The sequence below is a fragment of the Lactuca sativa genome, chromosome 2, assembly GCF_002870075.4.
Source record: "Lactuca sativa cultivar Salinas chromosome 2, Lsat_Salinas_v11, whole genome shotgun sequence".
NCBI classification, from domain to species: domain Eukaryota; kingdom Viridiplantae; phylum Streptophyta; class Magnoliopsida; order Asterales; family Asteraceae; genus Lactuca; species Lactuca sativa.
In genome coordinates this window covers 139159344-139179368 of record NC_056624.2, presented here as the reverse complement: position 1 = coordinate 139179368, position 20025 = coordinate 139159344, and the positions used below count along the sequence as shown (strand labels likewise).

The 20025-nt window shown below is 36.9% G+C and overlaps 1 non-coding gene across 1 annotated transcript; it reads left to right on the top strand.

The window, feature by feature from the left end:
• The first annotated feature begins 7994 nt into the window (after positions 1–7994).
• LOC111917531 (small nucleolar RNA R71) lies at positions 7995–8102 on the top strand. The gene has a single exon (XR_002858925.1). It is a non-coding gene; the product is annotated as a small nucleolar RNA R71 (small nucleolar RNA).
• Positions 8103–20025: the final 11923 nt, after the last annotated feature.

The window sequence follows — 20025 nt, the reverse complement described above, 5'->3', positions numbered from 1 at the left end:
GAACTATTTAACAGAAGTCCAACAGCTACCTCAGTAATAGAACAGCCAACCCAAGCTTCCTAAAGTCAATCTGAGACCAATCGTTAGCCAAATATTTAGTTCTACCCAAGTTTAAGCAAAATTCAGACATGCCAAAAACTCAATGGTGAAGTCAACTTAGATGACCCCCACGTCATGGTAATTCCTTTTCCATGCCATGGTCACATCCAAACAAAATAGACGCAATAAGTCCTGCCACCACGCAGTGGCCTTCCTTGGGCATGCCACAGTGAGTCTGAAAGGCTTTTCTTTAATAAGAAGTTAATCAATAAGGACCAAAGCTAAATTTATCAGAATTGATTCCCAACTCAATAGTTTCACAATGGAAAAAGTTTCATACTTTATCCATTAGGAAGTTCCAAACCACCAAGATCTAGACTTTAAGTATCAAAGGGACCTAAAAATGCATCTTTGTCTACTTAATACATTAAGCCTAAGTCTCCAATCTTCAAATCTGAATCAACATGATGTTTAGATGGATAAACGTTCCAAATTTATCCATAACAAAGTCACAAACTTTCAAGATCTAAAATTTAATACACCAAACATAAGCTAAAGGACGAAGACAACTTGCATGGCCAAAAGGGAAGGCAAAAGATCACAACTTTCCTAGTCCATGAGGTCCAAGAAACATTCTAAACTGATCAAAAGATGTTGGAGTTCACTCAACTCCAAGATCCCCATAAAATGGACCAAAAGTGCCAAAAAACCCCAAATGACAAGATCTAAAGAACTAGATAACAATATTGGGACTTTAAACTTACAATAGTCCAGAAATTAGTGCCTTTGATGGATCCAAACTTGAAACATTAATGTGCACAAAAGTACCTACTACTCTTAAATTTATAACCTAACAAACTCTTACTAACTATGCACCTATAGACAATATACCTAGTCAAATTAGTCAAATTATAGTATAACTCAGGTAAGTCGGGTGTCGATCACAAGAATCAAAATTCAATTAAATAAATAAACTATTTCTAATTAAACTATTCATCAAACTATGATTGGGGGGTTTTTACTGATTTTTCAAGGTTAGAATAACTTAATATCACCTAAAAAGTTAGCAAACAACAAAAATAATGTAACTTCAAGAATTGAAAGAATACTTCTGCCTAGATTCGATTTCACTTTTTCCTATGGTTGATTTCTAATGGATAAATTATATTGATTACCAATTTACTGGATATTACGATTAAATATCTAGGCTTACCAATGATCATGCACAATTTAAACACCAAATTGATATTAGCACAATTGGACTATGAATGATATTAGTTACTCTCCTGTGATCAAGTGAAGCAACCAAGCACTAATTAGGACTAATTATGTTCTCTAACACAGTTAAAGTTACTAGCTTTTAATTACTTAAACTAAGATGTGATTAGTCCAAGCTCTAATTATCTAATGATCCTAAACAATTAGGAGATAGATTTATGCAATTAATACAATCAATTAACATACAAAATCTGAGTTATAAGCATTATAAACTAGAACTAAAATATGCTAGGGTTTATAAATATCAAACACAAGTAAAATCAAATATAATCATCTAAACATCGAAATCGACTCATATGGATCAAGTTCGTCTTCACCAAATAGAAGTAAAAGGTATTTAGCCTCTCATTGTAGCAGAAAAACACAATAGATTTAAGTAAAATAAGCTAGATATGAGTATAATAAGCAAATCAACTAGATCAATGTTGGATTCATCTAAATCTTCTTCAATCCTTGAGCTTCAATTGAATTTTGATCTTCATCTGGATTTCTAAGGGTTCTTAGTCGCACTAAACCTCAGAAAACTGAATGCGTGCCTCTAATTTCGACCTAATGTCTAGGATTTTATAGTTGGACTACCACGTCGTGGTTGACCACCACTACGACATGGTCTTTGAGTTTATCCTGTGTCTGCCAAGTCAGCCTGATGGATGCGAATATTCCATTCGTCATGTCGTGGCCATATTACCACGACGTGGTCTTCAGTCTTCTACTTTTCTTCTTTTGTTTTAGCTCCTGTTTTCTTCTTCCAGCTCCTCGTATGCTTCCTTTTTGTCCCAATTAAGTCTTCCCCTCTACAAAACATATTTTAAATATAATAAGTATCTTTTGTTCTACATTAAACATAATTGTAGCTAAAAGTTATAGAAATATGCATTAAATATGTAGTTCATTATGCACATATCAAAATACCCTACACTTGGATTTTGCTTGCCCCTAAGCAAAACTAATTTTATTATCATCATATCAAGAATTTAGCTACCAAAATTGCACAAGGCAATCCATTTTGAGCCTCTCCATTACTCTAAGACCGCAATTGCATGTATTTGTGTCTAATTTTTTCTAAGAACTTCCCCAATCTTAAATACTCACAATCTTCTAAACACTTCCCCACTTCTTTTGAAAAACACTCATTTTATGCATCCCTCCAAATCCATCTCCAGAAAATTTTCTTAACCTCAAGGTATTTCTGGTTAAGCCCCAAGCATACATATGGAAAAATAACCTAGAAAATAAAAAATACAATAAATAGCTTGGAAAATTTCGCCTTATTCTTGAGTCTTAGATAATTTGGAGCTTTTCTGCATGATATTTCTTGATCTTCTTAGCTTTGTAGACTCTTTTTCTTTCAAATTTTGCAATTTTTTTTCTTTTTCTATTTCTTTTTCTTTTTTTTTTTCTCAATTAAAACTAAAAATCCTAAAAAATTTATGCCTAAGCAAGAGCACTTAACTTCAACCGTTATTGGTTAGAGGTATTAGTCTATGGTGCAATGACTAAATAAGTTCTCCTGGATACATTTCTGGTACACGATGTAAAACATATTGTGGCTCTCAAAGTAAGTAAGGTTGTGTTTTTTTTCCATGATTTCACTAGGATAGGGAAGCCACAAATACATTATAACATATATTGGCTCAAATAAACATTGAAACTCTCATCAAATCGTCCCACACAACACTAGCAACCTAGATCTCAATACAACAATGTTTTTAACTAGATTCAATTTTAGATTATTGTTTCAAATCTTTCTAATAGTTTTAAAAATACTAGTCATTTTTAATATTATTTTAATCAGAATGCTTGTTTTCTTAGATTCAACCCCTACCCCACACTTAAATGATGCAATGTCCCCATTGCATGCTAAAACAATTAAAAGAACATATAATAAATAGGAAGAATTAGAACAGAACCCCTTGGGTAGTAGTGGCATAATTGAATTATGAAACTTGTGTGGTATAGCTTGGAATTCTCATATAATAGCTTGAAACTTGTGTGGTATAGCTTGTGTGGTATAGCTTGGAATTCTTCTTGTGAATGTAAATGTGACGGATTGAAACAAATCAAAGACCCGTCTTCAAATAAAGTGTGTTGAACCTCAAACACGTCGTGGGAAAGCAATGCCACGACATGGTGAATTTTAGAATCACCATGACGTGGTCTAAGGATGCCACGTCTTGGTTCAGTTACATGCGGTTGCGATAAAATCATTTGCCACAATGTGGTGATGTTGGCCACGTCGTGGTGGCTTCTCAGATCGTCTTGCAAGATCGAAGTAATGCACCAACTCGTCGTAATGTTTAGGAGCATTCCCGACCTTTTCTTCCAATAAATATTCTTCAAAATGATCCTTCTTCATCATGATGTGGGAACCCCATACTTATCTAAAAATATGGTCTTCAATTATGATCTTCAAAATTTGCACGACTTCTTATCCATGAAGCTCCTTCACCGCTTCACGTATCTTTCTTTGTCACACTACAAAATAATTTTAGAAGAATAGAGAAACACATGATCAATTGGTTGGAAAAAAAATAAAAACTAAAACAAAAATAAAACTAAAAACGAAAAATAAATAAAAAAGAAAAGGAAATGCAAAGTCTAAAAATCATGTTGCCTCCTGAAAAGCGCTTCTTTTTAGGGAGCCGTGAGCCAGACTCCTTCCCACTATACATTGTTGCGGTTGGGAGTGGGATATCCCTTTTATCCTTTTGCTCCTTCCATTTTCACTTGTATGCTTGAACCCTTCTCTTGTATGCCTTCTTCGAATTCTTCTTGTTCTTCTTATTGGCATTGTCTTCGTGTTTGTGCTTTACCCCTTTACCTTGCTTCTTCACCTTGTGTACCTTCTTGTCATCTTCCTTAGGACCTTCCTTATCTAACTCCATCTTGGCTAAAGTAGGATTCACTAATTCCCCACCCACGTATTCATCAATTATCTCCACTCTTCATACAAGTCATCTTCTATTTCATCAACTTCTTCTTCCTCTTAAACCTTAGGTGTAATAAATGCAATCACCTCAAATGCTATGGGAGTTGAGGCTCTTGGTTTCGAACGTTTGACGTGTCCACCATTGGGCTCCTCCCAAACCTTTAAATCTTGTTCCATCATATTTTTAATTTCAACAAGTTCATAAAACTCTTCTTCCATAGCGTCTATATTCGACACTTCATCTTTCGGCTCTTCATGATTCACTTTGGACCCGTCTCAAAGGTAAATGCTTCATATTCCACAAGAAGTGTGAGCTTTGAGTAGTGGATGTCAACTTGAGCTCTTGCAGTACTAAAAAAAGGTCTTCCTAAAATAATTGGAAGTTCTTCATCCTCCTTCATATCAAGAACCACAAATTCGACTCAAAAAACAAATTTTCCCACCTTTATTAATAAGTCTTCAATTATTCCTCATGGATATGTGGTCGAGTGATCCGCCGTTCGAATGGTCATCCTTGTGTCTTGGAGATTTGGTAATCCGATCTTTTAGTAGAAAGAATAAGGTGTGAGGTTAATGCTTGTCCCCGAATCAACTAAAGCATTAATAGAAGTGGAATTGCCAAATTCACAAGCCAATGAGAGTTGACCTGGCTCTCCCATCTTGATTGGCAATCCTTTGATGATCGTGGCTGAACACAACTCATTAAGAACTATTGTTGAGGCATTTCCAACTCCTTTCTATTGGTCATAGCATCTTTTGCAAACTTGGGAAGTTTCACCATTGATTTGAGGAATGGGGCGTTAATTGAGAGTGGGAACACTTGTTCCATCAATTGCCTTTGTTCGAGCTTTAGAGAATGTTTGATTGATCAAAATGGGAATGGAAAAGGAGGCTGATACGAATGAAAAGACAAAAAATTTTCTTCCTCTCGTGACCATTACGTGGTCATGTCACCACAACGTGGTGAAGTGTCAGAGTGCAATTCACTTTTTTCTCTGGGCTTCACTTGTTCCAAACATGACTTAGGCTATTTTGTAGCTGCCTCATGGGTCATTATTGGCTCAGAATGAACCTCTTCTTCGGTGTATGTTGCAATGACATGTGGTTGTGAGTTTGGATCTTGATTTTTAGGTGGTAACCTCTCATTGATAAGTGTTGTCAATTGCCCAAGTTGACTCTCTTTGTTTTTTATGGAAGCTTGATGATTTTTCATATTGGCATCAGTAGTATCAGGTCTCTTTTTAGATGCTTCTATAAATCTATGTAACATCCATAAAATTCGAGCTAATTTAAAACTTTTTAAATCATTTAAAACCATTCAGTTATTACATTTTATTTTCAAAATAGTTTAAACATCAGAGTTCCCAGAAATCATAATCATCAATCGAGGAAGTGTACGGTTGCGCCTTCACCTTCCCGTGACCATCCGTTGAACCTGAAACAATAAACTGAAACTGTAAGCCCGAAAGCTTAGTGAGCTACCCCCAAAATACCAATCTCATATAACCATAATCATATCGTATCAACAAATACAGAATAGCATGCATAATGAGCCTTCAGCCTGACTAGACCACCTCGCAAGGCCTACAGCCTATCTAGACCGCTCCCGAATCTTCGGCATGACTGGACCGCCTCGCAGGGCCTTCAGCCTATCTGGACCGCTCACCAGGTATGTTGTCGTTCAGCACAAAGCAGGACCGCCTTAACCCAACCCCTAATCAACAAATATGTGCATGTAAATATCATATACTAGCTCATATCATATAACAGTCAAACCGATCTATCAGATCACTAATCATAGTAACATCCCACTAACCAGGATACAAACCTAACTGGTTACTAACATAGCATCATCCTATAACCATGACACTGACCTAACCAGGTCACTAAGCATATGCATATCATCATCCTAACTACATGGATGTAAATCTAGCAGATCAATAAATGTATGAAGCAAATACCCGAATACAAATTCGATAAAGGGCCGAACTTGGTGCCTTAGACCCGATTGATATAGTGAGGATAACTTACCTCACACTGTGGAGTCGAAGATAACTCAAACTCTCAGATTGCCGGCACAAACTCCACCACCTATATCCACCATAGAACCATGCTTGTAAATTTCAAATTTCCCAAAATGTCTCCAGAAGTGAACTGGTCAACCCTTGGTCAAGGTCAAAGTCGTCGGTCAAGGTCAACAGTCCATGTTGACCTCAACTCATCGAGTAACCTCAGTTACTCGCCAAGTTCCTTGCATAACTCGGCAACTCGCCGAGTCACTAGAGTGACTCATCGAGTTCCTAAGGTTTGCGGCCATAAACTCCTTGGCCAACTCCTCGAGTTTCCCTTGCAACTCGCCAAGTTCATACATGACCAAAGGTTGGGAAAACTCTAGTCGACTCGCCGAGCCCACGACAATGTTCATAGGACTCGCCGAGTTGACCATGCGACTCGCTGAGTCCCTTCAGTCCTTCATCCATACAAATGCTTTTTAAGCCATGCTAAGGTCCAATATTGTAGATCTAGCTTCCTAAGACATGTTTATCACGTAAAGTTGCAAACTTTACGTGCATGCAAAGCTCTAAAGTCTTAAAATGACAAAAATAAGATTGCAAAGAAGTCTTACACTTGAGTGGAGGTTTATACATGCAAAAGCTAACAACTTTATGGACTTAGAGACCCAAGAGAGTTCAGATCTGAAGTTGCAACTTCAGATCTTAGCTCAAATACAAGAAAAGCTTCCTAAAATCCACCCAAAAGAGATCTAGAATGAAATGAGGCCAAGATAACAACTTAATACCTTCCAAAGGATGCCAACTGAGGTAGATCTCTGATTCCCACATGTTCCTTGCTTCTAGTTACTAGTTCCCCAATATTTTCTCACCAAAAATCCTTCTTCAAAGCTTAAGACACACAAATGGAGCACACTCACACGAGTTAGGGCTATGAAGTATCAAGAGGCTGCGAAGGGGAGGCTGGGGAGGCCAATGATCCTTTACATAGGGTGCAAAACCCCAGGAATTAGGGTTTCATCATCCAACTCCTACTCGCTGAGTCCCTAGTTGGACTCGGCGAGTAGGTTACTTAAACACGTGGACCAACCTGCTGCTACTCGACGAGTCGGGAAACCAACTCGTCAAGTAGACCTTGAAATCATGAAAATTTAACAATAAATCAATACTTTGGGAATCGGGGTGTTACAATCTATGAAGTAACGACTCGAAATCCATCTTTTTTTTTTCTGGTGGTGGTTGCTCTTTTTGATAGAAGCCTCTACCAGTTTGTATATACTTCTCATCATTTTGCTTCTTATATTCTTCATATTGCAACCATTCCTTATTAGGTTTCCTCCAATCTTCATCATACTTGTCACCACTTAAGTAGAACACTTGTTCCTTCTTGTTCCCATTTTCATCTACATTACAATCCTTGGTCAAATGTCGACCACTATAATTATCACAACCAACCCCCCTATGGCATGAATGGATTGATCTAATTTCATCATTTACATATCCATAGAATCTAGTTTAGCTATGATTATGGCCAAGTTCTCATTTCCTCCATGTCCTTTTCCTCTAGTGACATCGTATCGTGGATTGTGGTACTCACGTGAATGCTTTGCAAACTATTCAATCAATTCTTTGATAGTTGTTGGCTCCTTCTTTTTCATTGGCCCTTGCGAGTCAAGAAGTTTTCTAGTTGTTACATTCACTCCATCATAGAAGACGAAAACTTCTAGTTGAACATTACGATCATGTTGAGGGCAACTTCTAAGCAAGCCCTTGTATCTTCCGCAAGCTTCATACAATGACTCTCAAACCTCTTGTTGAAAGTTGGCTATCTTCTTCTTGAGCTTTGAAATCTTTGAAGGTGGACTAAAATTCTCAATAAAATCATCACACATGTTTGCCCATGTGGTAATGGATCTGAGTGCAAGAGACTTCAACCAAATTTTAGCATCATCGGTAAAAGTCACCGGAAGCATCCTAAGTAACATGGATTCTCTTGGCACATTTGGAACATGAAAGTAGTTGGAAATGTATTTAACTTTATGAATGTGCTTGAAAGCATCTTCATACTCTTTCCCAATGAAAGGTATGTCCTTGAGCATGGCAAGAATGTGCCCTTTGAGTTTGCAATTTCTCTCGGCTGATATCTCGAGTGGAACTAGTCCTGGTCCATGTTCTTCACGTAGCCTCTTCTTGTAATCGCCCATCGTAAATTCTCGTAATATCCGCCAACTCTCCAACCTTGATTTTTATCTCTAAATCGTCTTCAGAAATTTCTTTGGTAAATGTTTCTGGCTTGTATCCTACTTTTTTCTTACTTGGAGTCTTTTCAAAATGTTCGAATTTTTTGGATTTGAAAGTATTGCTTAATTTGATCTTCTTGTCTTTCTTCTTATGGAAAACGGATTCTGGATCTTCTAGTAGATTAACAATTGGATTTTTAGATCCTGGAGTCATAAATCACTGAAAAGAAAACGAAAACAAAAACAAAAAGCGTAAAAGGAATAAAAATCACTAAACTAAAAACATAAATAAAGCGAGACCACGACATGGTGAAGATAACCACAACTTGGTTGTACCCCAGAACGAAAAACAAAATAAACAAATGCAACCAAAGTAACTTTTTGTGGATTTTACCCCACAAAAGGATTGAATGACTAATATCAATTAAACTAAAAATCAAATAAGCCGTTCCCCGACAACGGCGCCAAAAACTTGATGTGCACAAAAGTACATACTAGTCTTAAATTTACAAGCTAACAAAATCTTACTAACTATGCACCTATAGGCAGTATACCTAGTCAGATTATTGTATCGCTCAGGTAATTCGGGTGTTGATCACAAGGAACAGAATTCAATTAAATAAATTAACCATTTCTAAATAAATTATGCATCAAACTATGATTGGGGGTTTTTATTCATTTTTTAATACCAGAATAACTTAATATCACCTAAAAAGTAAGCAAGCAACGAAAATAATGTAACTTCAAGAATTAAAAGAATACTTCTGCCTAGATTCGATTTGACTTTCTCCTATGGTTGATTTCTAATGGATAAATTATATTGATTACCAATTTACTAGCTATTACGATCAAATATCTAGGCCTACAAATTTATGAATGACAAAGCAATGATCATGCACAAGTTAAACACCAAATTGATATTAGCACAATTGGACTATGAATGATATTAGTTACTCTCCTGTGATCAAGTTAAGCAACCAAGCACTAATTAGGACTAATTATGTTCTCTAACATAGTTAAAGTTACTAGCTTTTAATTACTTAAACTGAGATGTGATTAGTCCAAACTCTAATTATCTAATGATCATAAACAATTAGGAGATAGATTTATGCAATTAATACGTTCAATTAACATACAAAATCTGAGTTATAAGCATTATAAACTAGAACTAAAACATGCTAGGGTTTATAAATATCAAACATAAGTAAAATCGAATATAATCATCTAAACATCGAAATCGACTCATATGGATCAAGTTCATCTTCACCAAACAGAAGTAAAAGACATTTAGCCTCTCATTGTAGCAGAAAAACACAATATATCTAAGTAAAATAAGCTAGACATGAGTATAATAAGCAAACCAACTAGATCAATGTTGAATTCTTCTAAATTTTCTTTAATCCTTGAGTTTCAATTGAATTTCGATCTTCTTCTGGATTTCTAAGGGTTCTTAGGTGCAACCAACCACAAAAAACCAAATGCATGCCTCTGATTTCGACTTAATGTTAGGGATTTTATAATTGTGAAAATCTAATTACTAGTAGAAAAACAGGCTTTTACGACGCGCAATGTGTGTCGTAAAACAGTCAGACGACGTACAAATGCGCGTCAAGGAAGGCCCTGTGATAACGAGAGACGCCACGCTTTTGCGCGTCGTCTATAGACGACGCGCATTTACGACACGCATTTATGACATGCATTTATGACACGCAATGCGTATCATTAAAGCCCCTGTCAAGAAAGGCCATGTCATAACTGACGATGACACACATTTTTGCGTGTTGTAAATTTAAATGTTTAAAAAAAATATTTATATATTTATTGGTTTTTAAATTAAATTTGCATTTAAGGTCTCATAATAGAAATAAAATACCATATACAAAAAATACAATTCATTGATTAAAATTTAATGGCATACAATTCTATTTCTTACAATATATAAATTTGCATTCATCTAATCTACTATGTGTTTCATACTAACAATTGAAATAAAGAATGCGACACTTGCATTTGCAGCATCTTATCTCTTTCAGCTTGAACTTTCTTTTCTTCTTCTTACTCTAGAGCTATTCACTTTCATCAACCCTGTAAACACAACACAAAATCGCTTGTCATTTTCATTCTACTTTTAAAATTAATTATTATTAGGACATTCTACTTTTAAACCTACCAATCTAGCGATTTTTTCAAAGAATATAATTTGTAAGTTTTTTTTATGGAAAGTACATTGCTATTTCTTTAATACAAGATGTTACATATCAAGAAACTTACATGGACTGCTGACTACCAGTTTCCTGCATCATCTGAGTATATATGTACTCATTAACTCTCTGCTTTGCCAAAACAACCTATTTCACATCAAATTAAAACTGATTTTAATCAAATTTGTATTATAAAAAAAGTCATCTTTATCATACCTGCTCCTTAAAAACTAGAAAGTGCAACAACTTCTACATTAAAAAAAGTCACTCAATGGAGTATGTTTGTGGGCTTCTGGCTTAGGGATAGAATCCCAAATTTGGGACAAAGAACAGAGCATTATAAGTGTTGCAGTTATGTTAACTATGGAGTAATACAATAAATAATTAATAACTATTAACTATAATTACCTTCTGGATATCTTCCCTCAAAACATGTTCTAAGTTTTCAAGGGGGGTCTATACAGAAAGAAAAGGATAATTACATAAAATGCTATCCAACTTCTTCATTCTTTAAAAACACGTGTTGCACAACATAACTTACCCTTGTTTTATCATGAATAACAAATATCAAAGTTGTTTTATGTGGACTAAATAGTCGCAACATAAAGAGCAAGCTGTGAAGCAGTCTTGCATATTTCCACTCCAACTCTCCAAACAAACAGTCTGCTTCTTTTGGGAAATGTAACACCATCATCATACTGCACACAGTTTAATTTCCCAGAACCACTTGATAGTAACAGAAAATTATACTTTTATTCCCTGGGTATATGATTTTTAACACTATTGATTCAAAAATGTTTTACCTAGTCGAGCAGCGTGATTGAGCATCATCTGTGGTAATATCCCTTTCTATAAAATATGCTTTGAAAGCATGCCACCTCTCCACCAAGAAAAGTCAACTGATGCATCTTTCGCTTCATTATTTGTGACTTCAGGTATGATGACAACTGGCTTATGACCTGGCCTACCTGGACGTTTTTGAGTGGACCCCACCACATTCTTGACACTCGTGTTGACTTTTTTTTTCAAATCCCATATCATCTACAAGCTTAGTCCAATTAGCTGAAAAAGCAACGTTGCGTGTGTATTTATAAAAAGCTATTTTATAAAACGCACCAATCATACACATATACCATGAACTTGTATTTATCTCTTAAAAAAGTATTATTGATTAATAAGACATAATAAGAAAAAGAGTAAATTGAAATACACAAGTACCTCTGGTAGAAGACCATTCCAGCCACTAATCCTACTCCCAGGAACATTTGACATAAGATTTGAAGATGCCATGGGACTTGGACTTCATGGCGCAATCTATCAAGCTCATTAAACCCTTGATTTGGCAGCATACTTGAAACCCTCACAATCTTTAAAAAAATAAATGGATTTGAAGCAATTAGTTAAAAAGTGGTAGCATGAAATGATTTAAGTTTCATCTGATTCATACATGAATGAAAATACTTCATCAATTCAACTTCAATGATGAGGATGAAGAGGGTGATTGTTCTAGATCTTGTGCAAAAGACATGATTGCCCTTGGGTTTAAGGCAAGAGCAGTTTCAGGGAAGGCAGCAACTGCCTTTGCCTTTGGATTGAAGGCAGAGGATGGATACGGAAGAAGAGAGGCGTCTTGGTTTTGTTTGGCATGGGCCTGTTGACAAAACCACTCAGTTTCTAAGAAGTTCTAGCGGGATTCACCGAGTCAATTCCAGTGGCCTCAACCCTTTAGATGTTTATCAGCAACAACATAGACTGCCTTCAGATGAGTGGAGTTATTTTGAGCGGAATACATTTAAACAACAATACATTCTCATCTGTTTTCATCTCTCTCAACTTGGCAAAAAATTTAGCAGGTTCTGAATAAAGTACACGTGGATTTTCCAAAACATGTCATACATACATACCTCCAGTTAACAATACATTAGATATAATCAAGAAAATGATATTGGCACAAATTACCAAATAAAAAAGTAAACACTACAATATGTCACTGTTGTCATCTTCTTGAAAAGACAGCCTGCCATTTAATCCAACAGTAACAAGTATGGCTGGATAATTCTGAGCTTTTACCTATTCAAAATAGACACCCATCAGTAATTAACTTCAACATTTTCATTTGATGATCTGTCAGATGGATTTATGTCAGTTAAACTGAAACAAGACACATTGCCACTCACATTGTCAACTGGTGAATATGATTTCATGTAAAAGTAGAACTCTTCTTTCCGAGGATCACCCCATTCCTGCAATAAAGCAAGTCATTCACATTTAGAAAGAAACATACTAATATTATCATAGCATCCTACTTTGAGTTTCCAAAACAAAAAAAAGATTATATATAGATCACCTCCCATTCTGCAATTGTAAGAGGAATAGTTGGATCAAGCATTGTAGTGACAACATCTACATATGGTACTCCAACTACAGTTGCCTTAAATAAATCAGGTCTCATGTTCAGAACAACACCAATAAGCAACCCCCTGCACTTCTTCCATTAATGCACAAATTTTCTTTCGTTCAATATTTCTTTTGGTCTGAGAAGTTTGCGTATCACCTATGTCGTTGGGTGATTGTAGGCGACGAGGCTGCGTTTTCTTCTTAGAGAGAGGTAGGGCGAGAAAGTAGACACAAACCTCACAAATTAGAGAGGTTATCGAAGCCAGTATGGGGAACACCAATGAAAAATCCAACAAATTATTGAGAGAAAAACTAATTTTTGTTTGTTTAAATGCTATCGAAGTATCAATAAATTTCCAATCCAGGAGAATTCAGAAAGCAGAGAGTTGGGTACCTGATTTGACTGGAGAGATTATTGGGAAGAAAGGGAAGTCAGTTCATATACCGAGGTGACGACGATAAATCGATTGACTGATAATTTGAGAGAGCTAGAGAAGACCCACTTGCTAGCAATTTGGATGAACGGGTGACTTAGACGAAGGTATTTGAGGCGGTCGATCAGTTTTAGGAGAGAGACTGTGAACAATATCTATGGTAGAGAAGAAGAAGAGGACGAATTTGACTTTCTTGTTCACAAGATCATGAAATTAAGTTTTACCTGGTATCGAATGGCTGAAAACCATAGTAATACTTATAATTCTTAGGGCACGCTATTAGGGAAATAAAGATGACTCAGGGGCAGAAAATGGTGGAGAAAAGAGGATAGCTGTCGTCGTTGACCTTCGTATGGTTGCAGAGCTCAAAAAAGGGAGAAAGATCGACAGCCAAACAATCCTTTTAGGGTTTCTTTGGAAGATGATTTTACAAAATACGAAGAAGAAGGAGGGGAGTATCAGGCGGGGTTTTCAATTTTTTTTGGATTTCATTCACCCCACTTGGCAATTAAAAAAAATGGAAGAACGCGCGTTCGTGAAAAAAATTATAAGCGACAGTTTTAGACGACACACTCTTTTATGATAGGTGCCCTCCGTGTTTTTAAATTTTTTTTTGGACACTATTTTTAGGGCACACACAAATGCATGTCCTTTATCCTTCAAACTTTGCAAAACTGACATTATTTTTTAGGGCATGCACAAACGTGCGTCCACTATCAGCGAGTGTCATTGTTTGCACGTCATTTAGGGTTGTTTTCTAGTAGTGTATAAACACCACATTGCGGTTGACTGCCACCATGACGTGGTCATCGAGTTTATTCCGTGCCTGCCAAGTCAGCCTGATGGCCGCAAATATTCCATTCGCCACGTTGTGTTCATATCACCACGACGTGGTATTCAATATTTTTCTTTTATTCCTTTGCTTTAGCTCCTGTTTCCCGTTTCCAGCTTCTCGTATGCTTCATGTTTGTCCCGATCATGGAATTCAACCAATCCCAAATTCGAAAATTGTGCCCAAAAACCTGAAAAACACACTTCACTTCCTTAATAGTAATTTGTAACCCACTGCTCCCATGAGCGCAACGAAGGTCAAAACCAAACTCGCGTGACATCCAAGCTCTCAATACATCCCACGTGCACAGTCATCATCCGAGACACCCAAGAGACTTATAACCACCTATATCACCGGCCTCCTGGTATTCTAACCAACATAACACCACAACTAGGTTATCGAAAACTCTGGGACAATCAATAGTTATGAGGAGTCTAATCACCCTTAAGTCATCAACAACTCTGTATATACTCATAACAACTATCTACTACTAAAACTCAGCTAGTCTAGTATGTGCCCAACTATGACATAGGTAAAACAGGGAGAGATTTCACGCGAAACTTTATCATAAAACGAACATGAATCCACTAAGAGGAATCTCAATAACATACTGGTAGTACACCTCCATGACTTTTAAAGCAAGTCAACACCCTACAATTGCTCGAACCAACCTGCCAATCATTGGACTATCAGTGACAACACTATACTGCTCAAACACCCGCCATTGCTACCTAATTAACAAACCATCACACGTGTCTGTGCTACACAACTGCCAATCCTACCCATAAAAGTGAAAACCACGATGGCTCATGGCACGCCGTAACACCATCCAGCCATTAGGTTGAGGAACTCACGGCTCCTCACCATTCCTACCATCACCCAAACATGAAAGACACACTGTCATCATCCTACTAACTAGTAGGAACCCTGTCAACATCTCACTCAACACTCTTGCCAAAATAAATAATCCATACCATTATGAAACACACACTTTTCCACAGACCAGCTGTCACGGACACATTGACAAACGAAACATGACTACGCACCACTAGAACAAGGTAGTCAATCGAACCTTTTCTTCAAACCTAAAATCACAGAATTCATACCCTCCAGGAGGAAACACAGAATTCGACCAAACCTTGAATTTTCGCATCCATGGAAGACCCCGACAGATCCCTGAGGAACGGAATGAGAAACTTCCAAATCACGAACACTTCAATGATAGCCCACTTGTTTCCTCTATGTTGCCATAAACCTTGAACTAAAATCCTACATCCGAGAACTGCAGATTACTCTGTCCCATCATGATGAAACCACAAAATTAGATCGATCGATGATTCGCCAAGAAGAATACCCAGTTCTCCCCTACTTAGGGTTTGAACCATCATCGACTGACGTCTATAAAAATAAAGCCTCAGACCGGATTAACCACGATCATACCTGAATTGACTCTCAGAGAGTATAAACAACACAAAATGATCCTTCAAATAAGAAAACTCCAAATCTCGGATGGAGACTTCAGAGGCTTCCCTCCCTCCCCCCCAACATTGCCAGCTAAACTTAGCAAAATCGATTAGAACCCATTGGATAGAACAGGCACCTTCCGAATTGAAATTAGGAACATGAAACATTACACTTGGAAAGTTGATCCACAACTTCATCCTCCTCCTAAGAATCCAAGGATCCCTTACAGATGCTCAAAACATAGCTCCGACAAACCCAACATATCTATAGAACTCTCCAACCCCAAATAGGAACAACCCGATGTCTCCTCTGACACCCAATCTTGTCAAATTCGTGATATGTATTCCAATTGCAGCGTAGCCTTTACCTTATCTATTGAACTACAAGAATAAATGAGTCTCAAACATACTTTCACTACGACATAAATACAATTTACTACGGACCAAACTTCACCTTCTTACACCAGCACCGATGAGGAGATCACCATTTCCTATCTTAAACATTTGCTGAACACATCTAATCCCTTCCCCCTCAAGAACTGGAGGCAGAAAAAGCATACCACCAAATGAAGAAGGTAACATCCCTTGCCATCGACTGACCACTCAACCATAGATGTAATCCTTTAGTCGATCATCATAGCAGTTTCCTTCTTGAGTCCTACGAATCAGTTTGACACTACTTCACGCAAAGCTAGCAAGGCCTTTGAATTAGCTAACTCATACTAGTCTGCACCAACCAGACCCAAACTTCCACAGACACTAAGACCCAAACGATTACCGATCTCATTCTAAACAAACATAGCCGACAGGCCGACAACGACAGGAACGATTGCAATTATGCTAGTGCTATACCTCACTATCTATCCTTCCCTAGCTCCTTAGAAATGTTCTGACCCTTCCTGATGTGACATCCCCAAATTCAAGGTTATTTTAAAAATTTTATTTATGCTTATTTGAAAATCAGAGTATTCATTTTAAAGAATAATATTGCTGAATTTGTTCTAGAAAAATGATAGGTATATTATCAATGCATTTCCGAAGAAATGTATTTTTATTTATATTAAAACTTTAGGATGCCATCGTCAATACAGAAACATAAGCATAAACGGACCTTACATTCGTTTACACTAGTGATTTACATCTCCTTTAAACTCTCATGATAATGTAGCTTCGTATCGACACATATGATATAAATAAACTGAGTGGGCCAGGTTGGGAAACTTGGTGAGTACATAGGGTTTTCAACCCGCAATAATATAATTATTATGTTTAATCATCACACAACCAACCTAATTACCCATCCCCATATCTTCTTTATTCTTAAGGATCTACCCTAAGAATCATCTATACTTCATACATTCATTCCTAAGGATCTTCCTAAGAAATAGGAATGAAGTCCATCGCTGCCAGGGTTTCTATAACATGCACTATGTCCATAGCTACCGATGTTATCTGTTAGGCACTATGTCCATAGCTTCTAATATTCATCTATACGACACTAAAGCCATAGCTCCAACGTTCATGTGTAAGGCGCTAAGTCCATAACTGCCAATGTTCATTTGTAAGGCACTAAGTCCATTTGTTGTCGAGGTTTATCTATTTGACACTAAGTCCATAGCTGCCAGGGTTTATCTAGCAGGCACTAAGTCCATAGCTGCTGATGTTCATCTATATCGTCGTTTATCTCTCATCATTCATATACCCATCTTTACCCAACATATTCGCAGATATAAAATACATATACAGTTTAAATCATTTAAAACATGTAAAAATCGTTCATCCAACATAGATATCAGGAACACAAATAATATGCACACATAGCACATAATTTATATTAAATACTTCATATCTATGTGTAATATGAAAGTAACTATGCACTCGATTGTTAAAGTGATGATTCCAAACTCGGGCAGCGCTTCGCTTCTAACGATTCTATTTTCCTTTGACGAAACCTAACATTATTATCGCTAAGTTTTAGTCTAATATTTATTGCGACTAATTATTAGTCTAGATTCATCATTAACTCAAAGTCTACTTTCATGATCTATCAAGTAAGGAACAACCAGGTAGGATCATATCGGAGGTAGGGTCCGTTTGGTATACGAAGTATACTGTTTGGAATTCCCACTTTAAACATCTCACTAAATCATAGCGAAGACATCATCCTCGTAAGTAGATCAATCAGTATAATGACTTGGAAACACTGACAAATCTTGTTTATAGGTTCATAAACGATAATGAACTTAAACATAAGTTATACTTAAGGTACGGTAAGCATAACTCAACTTACAGGGGGTTTAGCGAGGAACCGGGCCCTGCGGGGCAGAACTTCCAAGCCGAAAAGCTCTTTTTCTCAAAGCCTTCCGGCGCTCTGGGGTTTTCCTTTAGCACCTTGAGGTTACTATGGCTTTGGGAGGCTTGGAGAGAAGTTAGAGAGAGAAGTGAAGGGGTTTTGGTGTGAAAAATGAACGCACTCTCGCATGGTATTTATGGGCTGGAATTGGGTCACACTCATTGAGTTTTGGCCTCCAACTCGTCGAGTTGGTGCCAGATGTCACCATCTGGTGGCAAGGCGTGGGGAGAAAGCAATGGCTCAGATCGCCACATCACCCACTTCGCAACAACACCCTTCCAACTTCTAAACTCCGTAACTTTCTCATACAAGCTCCGTTTTCGACGTTATTTATATCCACACATATATATTGACAAGATCTACAACTCTTCTTTTGACTCCATTGACTAATTCTTGACCGGTTTTAAATTTAATAGTATGAGAAGATTACACTGTTAATGACTGTGAAAAATTCATAACTTTTAGATACAGACTCCGTTTTCAACTGTCTTTTTATCATTGAAATGCTATTAATGAGATCTTAAATTCTAATTTAGGTTGTTTCGGCTAAAAATCGCTTGATCTAAAATTCGATTTTCGGGCTGTATACTGCTAGGTTGAATCTTAGAAAAATCATAACTTTCTCATACGAAGTCAGATTTTGACGTTCTTTTTATGCACACTCTCAGTTTATCGTATAGTACAACTTTCATTTAGATCTCTAAGGCTAAAAAGTAGTTTATCAATAATTCACCTTTTACGTTACGCAGTGTCGTACTAGTTTAGCCGTAAAACTTCGACAGGTCATAAATTCTTTGTTATATCTCGAATTTCAGAGTTCTTTATATGTACGGAACCCTTGTGACATATACTATAACTTGGTTGAGATTATTTATTCTAAATAATCTTCTATCAAAAAGTCATTTTTGACGCTTATTGTCTCTAAATTGACTAGCCTGAATCTACGGGCGTTACACCCAATCCATGTATGGATCCTGTTTTTTCATTAGTATGGCCCCCTACTTCCTTTCACACCTATCCGTACGTGTCCCGAGAATTGCCTCAAGGTCGCTCAGTCACTATTTCAGACCATTATCAATCTCATATACATGTGCCACCACAGGCACATACTACTACCCATCCTAGACTCTCTCACTCTAGGATTCTTCGCACATATAAGCACATACTAGAATGCTTTTCTAGGAACTCCACCACTACCAGGTGTATCAGCACATCCATATTCTTCGAAAAGCCACCAGAAACTGCCTAGATTCCCAACTTAGACTTCCTCATACGCAAGTGCTTACACCAGCACACTCTAGCACTCCCATAAGATCACTAGGAATACTCACTCTCACCATGCTATCAGCCTAGACATAAACTTCTACCAATTTCAACTAACTATCTTACAAATACAATTACATGCAGTAAGGATTAAACAGTTCTTCAACTGAAAGATCATGCACTACAATGGTTGGAATCAAACAAGAGCTGCACAATAGGCTAAATCATACATTCTAAAACTATTTAATCATTCTGGCATGCAACTTACCGTATTCGTTCAATAGATAAATAACATCAATATAGGTTTCACATAGCACAAAGCAAGCAACATTCAAGCAAAAAAACAACAGGAAAAGGGCATCATAAGGATCAGGAAATTCCAACATGCATTTCTTGAGGATCCTTAGCCTTCACATTATCCTGCATCTGTAATAGCTCGTATATCACACACAAAAGGCATATCTCCTAAATAGGCACTCTAGCATGCAATCCTTAGTAGATCCTTAGCCTAACTTATAACATGCACATCATACTATAACACATATAACAACAAGTCAAATACGACAAATAAAAAATTATGATTA